The sequence below is a fragment of the Macrobrachium rosenbergii genome, chromosome 48 (genome assembly GCF_040412425.1).
Source record: "Macrobrachium rosenbergii isolate ZJJX-2024 chromosome 48, ASM4041242v1, whole genome shotgun sequence".
NCBI classification, from domain to species: domain Eukaryota; kingdom Metazoa; phylum Arthropoda; class Malacostraca; order Decapoda; family Palaemonidae; genus Macrobrachium; species Macrobrachium rosenbergii.
This window is the reverse complement of record NC_089788.1, coordinates 45,531,623-45,544,122: the sequence shown is the minus strand read 5'-3', so window position 1 is coordinate 45,544,122 and position 12,500 is coordinate 45,531,623. Positions and strand designations below refer to the sequence as shown.

The following is a 12,500-nucleotide window of genomic DNA, read 5'->3' as shown; positions in this document are numbered from 1 at the left end:
AACTGAGGAAAATACAATGCACTGCACGTACAAAATATTTTAGAACCGGTAAGTCAGACAGTAGCTAATTTAATTCCTCCAAAGCATAAAGGGTATTGTTATTCTTAGATTATATCTTTCAAAATCGCCTTATCAGTGTCATTTAAATTTTTACTTACTCTCAATAATATAGAACATCAACTTTAACAAAACTTACAAATTTTTTTTTTTATTTATTTAAGGTTTTACCGATTTCCTTTATTGCTTACTGTTTTGTGGAGAATGATGTCGCTACACCACATAATAAATAACCATTTAAAATTTTCCTGTAATCTCAATTAATATAAACTTAACCGCAACTGTGTTATAGATCCAATAAGTTGATTTTATTAGCTAAATATCTTGAGTACAGTTACTGTTCAAGAAGATACTTATATGATAAATGAACTCTTCCTTGTTTCTTTATACTGTATATATTTAGTAAATGAACTGAAAAAGTGTGAAAAAGACTGAAACTTGAGACTTAGAATATGACGACGATACTGTTATAATAAGCAACAGGACCACAAGATTTACAAAGCTTGCTTAATGGAACAATCATGTATGTACAGATATGGGGCTCAGAGGGACGAAAAAACTTTAGATTGGAAAGGATTAATGAAAATGAGTCTTTTATATTTAGAAAAGAAAACATACAACACAGGTTGTCGTGAATTCGAATTTGGCGACAGACTAAAAAGGCAAATCAAGCAATAGGCAGGTTGAAAGATTTGGTAATCAAAAAGACTGAAATTACATACTAAAGTAAGGCTGCATAATTCTAGTACGATATGGGCATGAATCATGAAAATGAAACTATAAAAGACTTTATCGATTTGAGAATAAAGCTTTAATAATAGTATTAGGAGTTAGATGTCAAGATTGAGTTAGAAATGGTACCATATGGAAACTTAAGGAATTTTCATATGTAGAAGAGATTATTGTGAAAGGGAGATGGAGATGGCCTGGACATGTCCTAACCTCAGCCCCTAAGAGAAAAGCAATGGCTGTGTCAACTAGGCCTGTGTTGGCACCGGAAGAGCTGTAAGAAGTGAGTCAGGTGATGGGTGGAAATTTGTGAAAAATAAAGGACAAGAAAGTCGGCTGCGCTTTGCTACACGCAGCTTTGTAGGCAATGATGGTGATGAAAAACTATCGCATAACCTTTGCAAGTTTACTTTCTAAACCAAGTAATGTAAAGACTTACAAAAAAACATTGTTTAAAAATAAAACTCAGAGGTATGAAAGATATAGTATGCACATTCTGTAACGTTTCTTTTCCGCTATATCCTCATCAACATCTTTTTTGGAACTATATGACAGGAATAAAAATGTGAATTATGAATAAATTTGGACAATGCACCTAGAAAGCATATTTGCTAATGTTTACAAATTACTGTTAGCACACGTAAATCATTAAGAAATTAAGTATGACAATAACATGATTTGTAACATAGAATGTTTATTTTATCCACTTGTTGCCTAGGTCAATACTCACTGTTGATATTTGGCACACGGTAATATGGAAAGTATAGAAGAATAACACGATATGAGCATACTATGAAAATGCACGAAAAGGTGCTGGAGGAATTCTTCATACTTACTGAGGGAAAAGTATCATACAAAGAGAAAGAAAAATACCACACATTTATGAATCTGGGAAAGACATTTGATAAAGTACCGCACAAGGAATCAAATGGGCATTTTGAAGGCAGAATCACTTGATTATAACATTAGATCTAAAGTGAACAGTGGCAGGTGTACCAGATGAATTTGAGTTAAACGTTGGTTCCCCTCAAGGGTCACCGCTGAGCCCTTTGCTGTTTATCATAATACTGGAAGAAGCTACTAAAGACTGCAGAAAGAGGGAGCTCGGCAGCTGGATGACTTAATGTTCACCCCAGAATCAGAAGAAGAGGTAGTAATAAATATTTATGACGTGGAAGAATGGAATGGATGTGATGGGACTGAAATTCAACGAAAGAAAAACAAAGTTTATGGTGACTGGAAAAGAATCAAAGAAAATAGTATGGTTAGGAAAGTGGCCATGTGGTTCTTCTCCTGACAAAGGTGGCGGAGAGGTGCTGAAGTTAACTAAGAACTTTAAACCGAATGTAACAAATATTGTCACAAAAGGAACTTAGGATTATACAACATGCATGAAGTACGAGATTTCCGATGCAGGAGATGCGCTTCACGTGCACATAGAAAGAAAGAAGAGTTGAAGGTCTAAGGGAGGTAGAGCGTTTCTGTTTCCTAGGGACCACACTGGGATGTAAGGCAGAAGCTGAGATAGCTAGCTTACAGGTAAATAAAAACACCCAATTAGTAAAGAGCAAAGACCTCCGATGGGTACCTAAGGCCTGCGCTACTCTGAGCACCATGAACATAGACACAAACAAGGTAAATGGATAACATTCTGAAAATGTGTGACTATAGAATATTAAGAATCGGTCCAGAACTGGTGTAGAAATGTGGTATCGAAGACTGATATGGTTTGGACACATGAAGAGAAGGCATGAGGAACAGATGGTCGGAAAGGCATATATAGGGAAGTAGAAGGACGGATACCACTAGGGAGAGGAAATCGTGAGGGGGACGCGTGAATGCCGGGACCTGACGAACATTCAAACTCTAAGAGGACAGCTCAGAAAAGCCTGCAGAAAACTCATTTTAAACGACTAATCCCGTAATGAGAAAAAGTGACGTAAAAATATTAATGGCAATGATGTTGAATCTGTCATGGCAGAGTCCTAACCTTTGGATGAGTGTGTGTGTGTGTGTGTGTGTATGTGTGTTTAAAACCTTCAAAATTAGTTTATTTTTACCAAAGCCAGTTTTCTCGCAGCATTTATACTGCAATCTAAATTTACTTGGTTTATGTCAAATATTTCTTGTATAATGAGATACGGCTTTTTTTCATGAAAGTGCTTTTTAGTATGAATAAATATAAATGTACTAAACCTCATACATCATAGCATGAGAAAATCTAAGGTATCTTGCGAATTAATATAGACTTTTGAGAACACTGAAATTAAATCATTATAAAAATTACGAACAAATAGGTAAACACGCACATAGATCGATAAACTTAAGAAATAAAAAGAGAAGTAAATAAAAAAATAAAATATGCTATGAACGTGTGTGATTATACAGTTACGAAAGGTACTCTAAAAAAAACTAGTGGAGTATGGCAGGCATGTAATATATTCAAGAAGAAGCGTGACAAGAGGAGAGAGAGAGAGAGAGAGAGAGAGAGAGAGAGAGAGAGAGAGAGAGAGAGAGAGCAAAATACTTTGTAGGACTGGCTTCAGTCAACTAGCAAGAAGCTTAAAATAACTGGAAGGATACTGTAGAAAGAGATGTATCACCAAAGCAGTTTTCCCTTTCCTGTCCATTTCCGTAAAATCTCTTAAATTGGTAAAGACACGGAACTTTCATGGTGCAATTTTTATCATGTAATTCAATTCGATGAAAATCATGAAACAAATGTCATGTATGGCACCAATTTAAGAGCATTTGGCTGAAATTCTGTCAAATACATGAATAAATACAGCAGTTTTAATCTGAACCACTATTAACGACAGCTTTTTAGTTTTCTGTGAAAGAAAACTATTGTACCGGCTTTGTCTGTCCGTTCGCCCTCAGATCTTAAAAACTAATGAGGCTAGATGGCTGCAAATTGGTATGTTGATCATCCACCCTCCAATCATCAAACATACTAAATTGCAGCCCTCTAGCCTCTGTAGTTTTTATTTTATTTAAAGTTAAAGTTAGCCATAATCGTACTTCTGGCAGCGTTATAGGTACCAACAACATAGGCCACCACCGGATCGTGGCTGAGTTTCATGGGCCGCGGCTACGAGTTTTATGGGACGTGGCTGAGGCGACCACCGGAGAGAAAACTCGATTGTGCCGAAGAAACTTCGGCGCATTTTTTACTTGTTATTCTTTGACTAAAATGCAGACTATAGTCCAATCGTACCCCGGCCCGAAAAAGCAAGCGAGAAAGAGGTGGTAAGGAAAACCAGTGAGGCGATAAACGTTTCTTGACAACTGTGGGACACGGAAATGGGAAGAAAACTTGTAGGTAATAAAAGTAGGGGAAAATGAAAGCAAGAGGAAAGTTTCGACATTTATAACAGTACAGAAAAAATGGTACAGGAAAAAAGAGGTCAAAGCTTGGCAGCAGAGGAAAAGTCGTCAAATCTCGATGTGATAATTGTCAATGTCCTTGTGGAAAGAGATCTGATGGGTATGATATTAATAATTTTCTTACTGGTTTAATCAAAACATTTTCTCCTACATGTAATCGTAATAAAGGTACCCCCCCCAAAAAAAAAAAAAATTAAACCGAGAAAATATATTATAGGCTAACCTGAGATATCTAGTTTAGACGACTTATTAACATCAAGTTATTCAAATCTACGGAAGACATAAAATCCTTCGCAAACAGAAAGTTAATCTTTACAGACTTCCTTTGAAAAGTTCGTGTTATTGTTCACTAGCGTGCCGGTTAAGAAAACCGTAGAAATTATCAGAAAAACTTGGATAAAGGCAAGTACAATTGTGATATGAATAAAAATGTATTCCTAAACCTACTGGAGGCAGCCTTGAGCATGAACGTGATTAAAGAATGGGGTGGCCATAGGTCCTTGCCTATTGCCCATTTTGGCGAATATATTTATGGAATGGCTGGATACGGAAGAGGTGGGAAAATTAAGATACCTTGGGTCGAGATAGTTAAATGGGTTAGGCATGTAGACGACACCTTAGTAATATTACCTTGGGGAGGAAGAGGAATTGATTAGTTGTTTGGATGAATTTACTTTAAATTTACTTTAGAAGAGGAGAAAGTAGGGACAATGCCCTTCCTGGATGCTTAAGCTCACAAGGGCATGGTAGCAAAGCAGAGTATAGTATACACAGAAAAGACACACATGTCAGATTTTACTTACTTACACATGTATTCGAGCCACACGAAATGATATCAAGATAGGAATGCTGACAGTGTTGATTATAATTGCCTGAAAGGTTTTCAACCCACCTTTTGCGGACCAGGGGCTTGAATATCTATTTGCTTCCTAAAAGAAAGAAAGAAAAAAAAACCTGGGATATCTGACTGTCAGGTATACATCCCATATTTTTTTTTTTTTTTTTTTTTTTTTTTTAGGAGCAAATAGATATTCAAGCCCTGGTCAGCAAAAGGTGGGTTGAAAACCTTTCAGGCAATTATAATCAACCCTGTCAGCATTCCTATCTTGATATCATTTCGTGTGGCTCGAATACATGTGAAAGTAAGTGAAATCTGACATGTGTGTCTTTTCTGTGTGTACTATACTCTGCTTTGCTACCTGCCCTTGTGAGCTTAGCATCCAAGAAGGGCATTGTCCCTACTTTCTCCTCATCTAAAGTAAATTTAAAGTAAATTCATCCTAACAACTAATCAATTCCTCTTCCTCCCCAAGGTATCACTGGTGGGGAAGGCGCATAGGAAGGCTAGGTAACGCTACTATGGGGAAAGGCTCTACGACAAGGACGTAATAAACAAGAAAACTACGATCATTCCAAACAATAACATTATTCAGGAATTAAACAAGGGACTGAATAATATTAGATTAGTCGGAAATTATAAAAACAGCATGAGGAATCAGGTAACCAGAAAAAACATACCCATAAAAGGGGAGAAGAGGGGGCGGGGTCTACCTAGCACCTTGTGACAAATGTGATATAGTATATTTTGGTCAGAGCGGCAAATCGTGCAAGGAGCAAAAGCAGAACATTCGCCATTACAACCAAGCCTCGGCGCTGAACAAACACTGCTGGAATTACAACCATAATAAAAACTGGAAAAATACGGGTTTTATATATATAACAACAAGAATAAAACATCGAGGGTAATGTTAGAGAATGCCCTCATCAACTCTTACAAAAAAGAAACTACTGGAAAGAAACGGTGGGATTCATTTTGAGGACAAGATTACTTGTGAGATAATATATAATAATTTTAAGAAGAGTATAAACAACAAGAAGGACAGCAAGGGGACAATTCCGAAAAATGAAGGATTAAGCAAAAAAAAAAAAAAAAAAAACACGGAAATCAAGACAACTGCAGGGAAGGGCAGGAGAAGCTGAAAATCAACGAGCAGGTCCCGCCAGGGAGCAGAAATAGAATCGACAGATGTTGGCTGGAGTATATACATATGCACCCAAGTGTAGCTGTTAATTCCTCTGTGCATCGGGACCTGAAGTTTTAGTAGCCATAAATCAATCAATCTGTGCCTGAAGAAGATGTATGTCACCGAAAGGTTGCACTTGGTAAAATAAAGAATCTGGAATCTAAACCATCCCATCTTATTGGAACGTAATACGAGTAATATGAATATATAATCAGTGAAGTTGTGTGGCAATTTGTGATTACACACACACACACACACACACACACACACACACACACACACACATATATATATATATATATATATATATATATATATATATATATATATATATATATATATATATATATATATACTGTATCACACACACACACACACACACACACACACATATATATATATATATATATATATATATATATATATATATATATATATATATATATATATATATATATATATATATATATATATATATATTATGTACATTATGTACACAAAACACACATGTATAAGGTAATACGACTTGAAGTAAAAGGAAGAAAATTAGTTCACATACCCAAATCCTGTAAGTCATTTACTCTTCCTTTCATGAATTCTAAGGAAGGATAGAATAGTCAACGAAATGCTTTGTATTATCTTTACTTCGTTTCAGAAGCACGAGGAAGCTTCTGCTTTCTGCAAAATGCCTACCGTCAGTAACAATAGGAATAAGGGAAGTGATAACAAACCCCGATTCCAGATTTATACTCATAGACACCAAAATCGAGTGAGTTGTTCCTGAAATGTGGTAGACCTTTTAAGAAAATCTTGTAAAAGTTCGTTCATCAGTTATTGACTAATTCCTTAACAAACAGACGTACAAACGGACGTACAGAGCCCAAACTTCATTTTGGCGCGATTTACACTTCTTTAGTTATGCGTGTTCGACCTCAGTACCCAGGATTTTACTTCTTCATCCACTCTGTTGGCGATGGGGCCTCAATGTGACTTGTCGAAACTCGCGCCAGCTGCACCCTGCCAAAGTCTTTGGGCTTTGTCAAGGCAGTCAGCACCAGGATCTTCAGTGTCCATGGCATGTTGATTCATAGCGAGGTTCTCTCTCTTCACTCACAGATATTATCTTTCATTATCAAAATTTGGAATTCGTTGTACAATTCCTCCATTTAAGTTAAAATAATATTTTCATTGTCAACAGTGAAAAAGAAGTTTTATCTTCAAAATGCTCAACCTTTAACATAAAATACTGTTAGAACGACTGAAAGATACAACCAAATGCGAAATAAACCAGAATTTTAATTTTTTGCAAGTGTATTGAAATAAGAAGCGAAGAAAGAAAACAGGACAGCAAGTACTCGTATATGGTCGACATTTCAAAAAGGTAAACAAGGAGAGGGCAACAATAACATTTAAATCTGAATTAATTTATTCTAATTACCATAAAATTCTTCAGCAGATACTAAAAGCTTTCCATGCATCCGATGCCAAACAATGGAATCGACAACAGCATCTGGGTCGGTGAAATCCCCCAGACTCATTAGTTTAATGTAAACCTATTTATTCCTAACGAAGGTGATTCAGGAGACGAATTCGGCACTTAAGACGCTCGACTAATTACAAATCACGGCATCTAACGAGGTAGAAAATGAACCGGGGCCATCTAATGGGTGGCCTTGCAGGCTGCATTGTTGCCAAAACCCAAACAGATTGCATCGCAACATGCACTGATGCCAGAGTCCAGATAAATAAGCCCCACGGTGACCAATGTTGCCATACCTCAGGGCAGATGACATTGCAGCTTCAGCCCATGGCATGCACTCGTCAGTTTAACATAATACGCCAGGCTTTATAAGAATAAAAACAAATATCACGAAAATAGATAAATCATGTAGTGTTCCATCAGATATTGTACTTGTTAACCTGTGTTAATAGGTATCTTGGATTAACCAAACTTGATGTCTTTTTATAAAGCATACTAAAATCGAGGATAATAAAGCTTCATTCTATGAGTTTTTTAAAGAAAGAATACCATAATATTACTACTAGAGACGATCTAACGATGTATTAGTTTAAATTTTTTTATCATAAATAACTTTAGCTTATCAAAAACTTATTTCTCTCTATGCAGACAATTTTATTTCCATTTCTCCTTTATAAATAAGACATTACTCGAGTGAATGCATGACGCCGAACGCATCATCGTTTTTAGAAAAGCAAATGTTCGACCCTGGAATATTAAAAGAAATTTAATTTACTTTTCCAAATCAAGAAAGGCCGATAAAATATTCACAATTACGTGACCGAATAAAAAAAAATGGAAACATATATTTTGAAGTTAAAATGTAAGATGAAATGCATAAGAAAACAAGATCAATAAATAGACGAAGTACAAATGTGAAAAGGATAAGGGGTAACAGAACAAAAACAGAAGTGCGTACCCAAAGGATAAGCAGCCTTTTTCCTCCAGCTCTAACCCAGTTTTCTGTGTCTTTTTCCATCAGTTCGGGCTACTTCCCTTCGGTAATGCGATTGACGTTCTCTAAGCCCAAGCTTACAGTTCCCTGTGGAAGTGAAATGTACGTCTATTTATAGTTCTCTGCCTCGCTACTAACGTGAAACACAGACATAAGTTCAAAGTATGTGACAATCAAAAGGAGAAACATTAGGTGGCGTGGAATGGTCTAGCGCGTGTGGCAGTGAGTCACAGGGAGGTCCTACATCTAAAATTGATTATAAGACGGACAGAATTACATAAAAATATGCACACATACACACACACACACACACACACACACACACACACACACACACACACACACACACACACATATATATATATATATATATATATATATATATATATATATATATATATATATATATATATATATATATATATATATATATATATATATGACAGTTTCCACATTAGAGGATTACACACACACACACACACACACACACACACACACACACACACACACATATATATATATATATATATATATATATATATATATATATATATATATATATATATATATATATATATATATATTTTTATCAATATATATATATATATATATGATTTATATGTAATCATGAGGCTACTAAATGTCGTTTAATATCCAATTCACTCTACTTCGGGAATATCCCCGATGAAGAACTATCACCGGAGGAGAATTTTTAAAGTGATAAATGAATCGGTACCGCCGGGTCTCGATCCTCGATTCCCATATATATATATATATATATATATATATATATATATATATATATATATATATATATATATATATATATATATATATATATATATATATATGACATTTGTCATTTTCCACTTTAGAAGAGATAGCGCAAGAAAGACCCTTCCTCAAAACTCCCAAGATGAAATGCACAACACAAAATTCATTCCATACAACTCCAAAGAAATATGTCTGTCCATTCATTAAAAATAAAGAAATTCATGCATAAAGGAATGCTCTCTCTCTCTCTCTCTCTCTCTCTCTCTCTCTCTCTCTCTCTCTCTCTCTCTCTCTCTCTCTCTCTCTCTCTCTCTGTCTATATATATATATATATATATATATATATATATATATATATATATATATATATATATATATATATATATATTATCGAAATAAATCACCACTTCAAAATAACTTACAAAATAAAGTAAAAATATTTCTTTCGTACAAGGGCCACAATCCCCATGATGAAATATACAATAATATCAGTGACACAGAGAAACTACACCACATCAGAGATTCTCGTACAAAATAAACGAGACAGAAGCTAGCCTTGGAAAAAAAAAGTTACATAAAAAAGAACAGTGAAAACCACATGGCGTTGACTCTGCTGATCTAACAGTAATAAATGGGTCAATTCAGGAATAACGAAAAGGGAAATTGAGGGATAAAGAAATGACATCAGTATGGGATAGGGACGGAAATGGAAATGGATGTCACCTAGTTCCAGCAGACTAAATAGTTTCCATTTCTGAAACACACGTTTACATTTTCTTTGTCTCTATATGCGAATTTATCTGCTCGTCGAAGTTTCTCTTCTTTTAGCTCCTATACTTTTTTCAGTCTTATCTTCTTGCTTATTTGTTGCATCTCTCTCCTCTCCCTCTCTACTAAAACAATGTTTACATTACAGGCAAGATCACTTCATGATTATCATGCCCAAGATTATCTGAAAACCTGAAAACTCGATGCAATGGAATTTTAATGCTCCTATTTAGAAATGTAATAAAAGCAAGGATACGTTACCGGATCTGAATGTGCTCTGACAACGTACAGACGCGGGAACAAAGAACTCAAGAATAAATGCTGTAATCGTGAAACCAAGGTTAATAAAAATCGTTTCACAGAAAAAATACATTTGATGAACAATATGGTGTAATGAAATAACACACCGTATGGTAGGCTATCTTAGTTTCATGAACGTGCAGAAGGTAAAGACAGATAAATGCATAAATAGATAACGATTATTCAGAACGTTCTAAGGGATCAACAAAAAAAAATTGAGGTTCTATTCCAACAAATCCAGAGGTTAATCAATCTTCAGTTATTCAGGATTATCTGAGTGAGTACTCTCTCTCTCTCTCTCGGCAAATAAATATAACATCTGCATTGTTCTTTATTCTATAGATAGAGAGATAAACAGACTGGGTAATCCTTTCCAATTTGCTTCTTTATACCTTTTGCAACTGCAATACCCTTCCATAATCCGAGCCATCAGTCGATACTACGAAAGAACTCTGCGAAAATATATTGCCAATCAGGTAATGGATAACTTGGAACACATGCGTCACCCAGATGCAGGAACATTTAAAGTGCATTAAAGATTCCTCCATCATTTTTTTATTTATTTATTTACCTGAATTTTAAACGTGTCCCGAATTTATTACTTATTTAATTGCTTCCTAATACACTCTCAGTATAATTATGATTCACTGAAGGAAGTCTTTTGAGTAGTTGGAGGAGGAAAGGAAAGTGGAACAGCGGGATGATGATGATGATGATGATGATGATAATGATTATTATTATTATTCTAAAGTATTTTAACCAGACAGCTGCAACGCATTACTAGAGTCAGGGACTAAAAGAGCCCCGTAAATTGAAACGACAAAGTTAGAAATTGTTAGACAGCTATGTGATACAAGAAAAGAACAAAAACAAATCTCAGGAAACGCTAAAGACGAGATCTAACGCAACCGGGAGCCGAAGGGACATTAAAAGAACTATCTTAAGTTATTAAGAGTCTGAATACACATGTCTGCCTAAACACGGGCAACAGCGAGTCCGATTCAGTAGGTTGGGTGTGGCTACAGTTATAGACAGAGGCGGGGACGTGTCCAAAGTACTTTCGTACGGGGGGTAGGGTGGAGGGTGGGGGATGGGAGTAAGTGCCACTCAAGAAAAAACAATGATCCTAAAAGAATTCTGTCAGCCCAATAATGACCGGGTTTGGGAGCAATCTTCGAAGCAATCAGCTCCTATCATCCATATGCGCTACAAGTATTGCCTCCAGTTGCATAATGCTTGCATATTCCATGTGCAAGCAATATGCAAAAAGGAGATGAAAACATGGCCATTCTAATAGTGTTCGACCACAGTATTTTTTCTGAGCTTTTTTTTTTCTCAAGGTGGTTATTATTTATGATAAAGATAAAGCAAATTAACACTAGGGTTGCAGCCTCGGTAAAGGCGTTATTTTTGCAATGAACGCAGGTATATTGGATGGTTGAAAAATATACGCGCCTTACATGCTATTTCATTTGCAAACAAAATTATGAACGAATTTCAAGCATTGTCCGCGAACAACTCCGTTTGACCCAGAACGAAAACAAACTCCCGAATTTCCCTGATATCAACCTCTATTTTCCTGTTGTAAAGCGAGTACTATGATTCCACTTTTCTTTTCATTTTTATTTTTATTTAGCTCTATCTAACTAGGACACTAAGTTTTCGTTGACCTGTCTTTTCCACTAATTAGGACGCAGATTTTGTTGACTTGAATTTTATCCTATCAAACTATGAGACCAAGATGACATTAGCATGAATTTTACGCCATCAGATTAGGACACGAAGATGTCCCTGACTTGAAATTTATGTTATTAAATTAGGACACCGAGACTTAATTGACGTGAAATTTACACTGTAAAATTAGGACACTCAGATTTCATTCACTTGAACCCTGCGCACCAAGATTCTACCCGCTTGAATAATACATCATCAAATTAGGACTAAAGATTTCGTCCACTTGAATTTTAAGCTACTCATTTCGAACACT

General features: G+C 35.6%; 1 protein-coding gene across 1 annotated transcript in view; it reads left to right on the top strand.

The window, feature by feature from the left end:
- The window catches only part of LOC136831368 (orexin/Hypocretin receptor type 1-like), a 166,276-nt gene that overhangs the window by 386 nt on the left and 153,390 nt on the right, over positions 1-12,500 (top strand). The window contains 1 exon segment of the mRNA XM_067091694.1: positions 1-48. This exon segment is cut by the window's left edge and continues 386 nt beyond it. The gene's annotated coding sequence lies outside the window, so the exon portion shown is untranslated.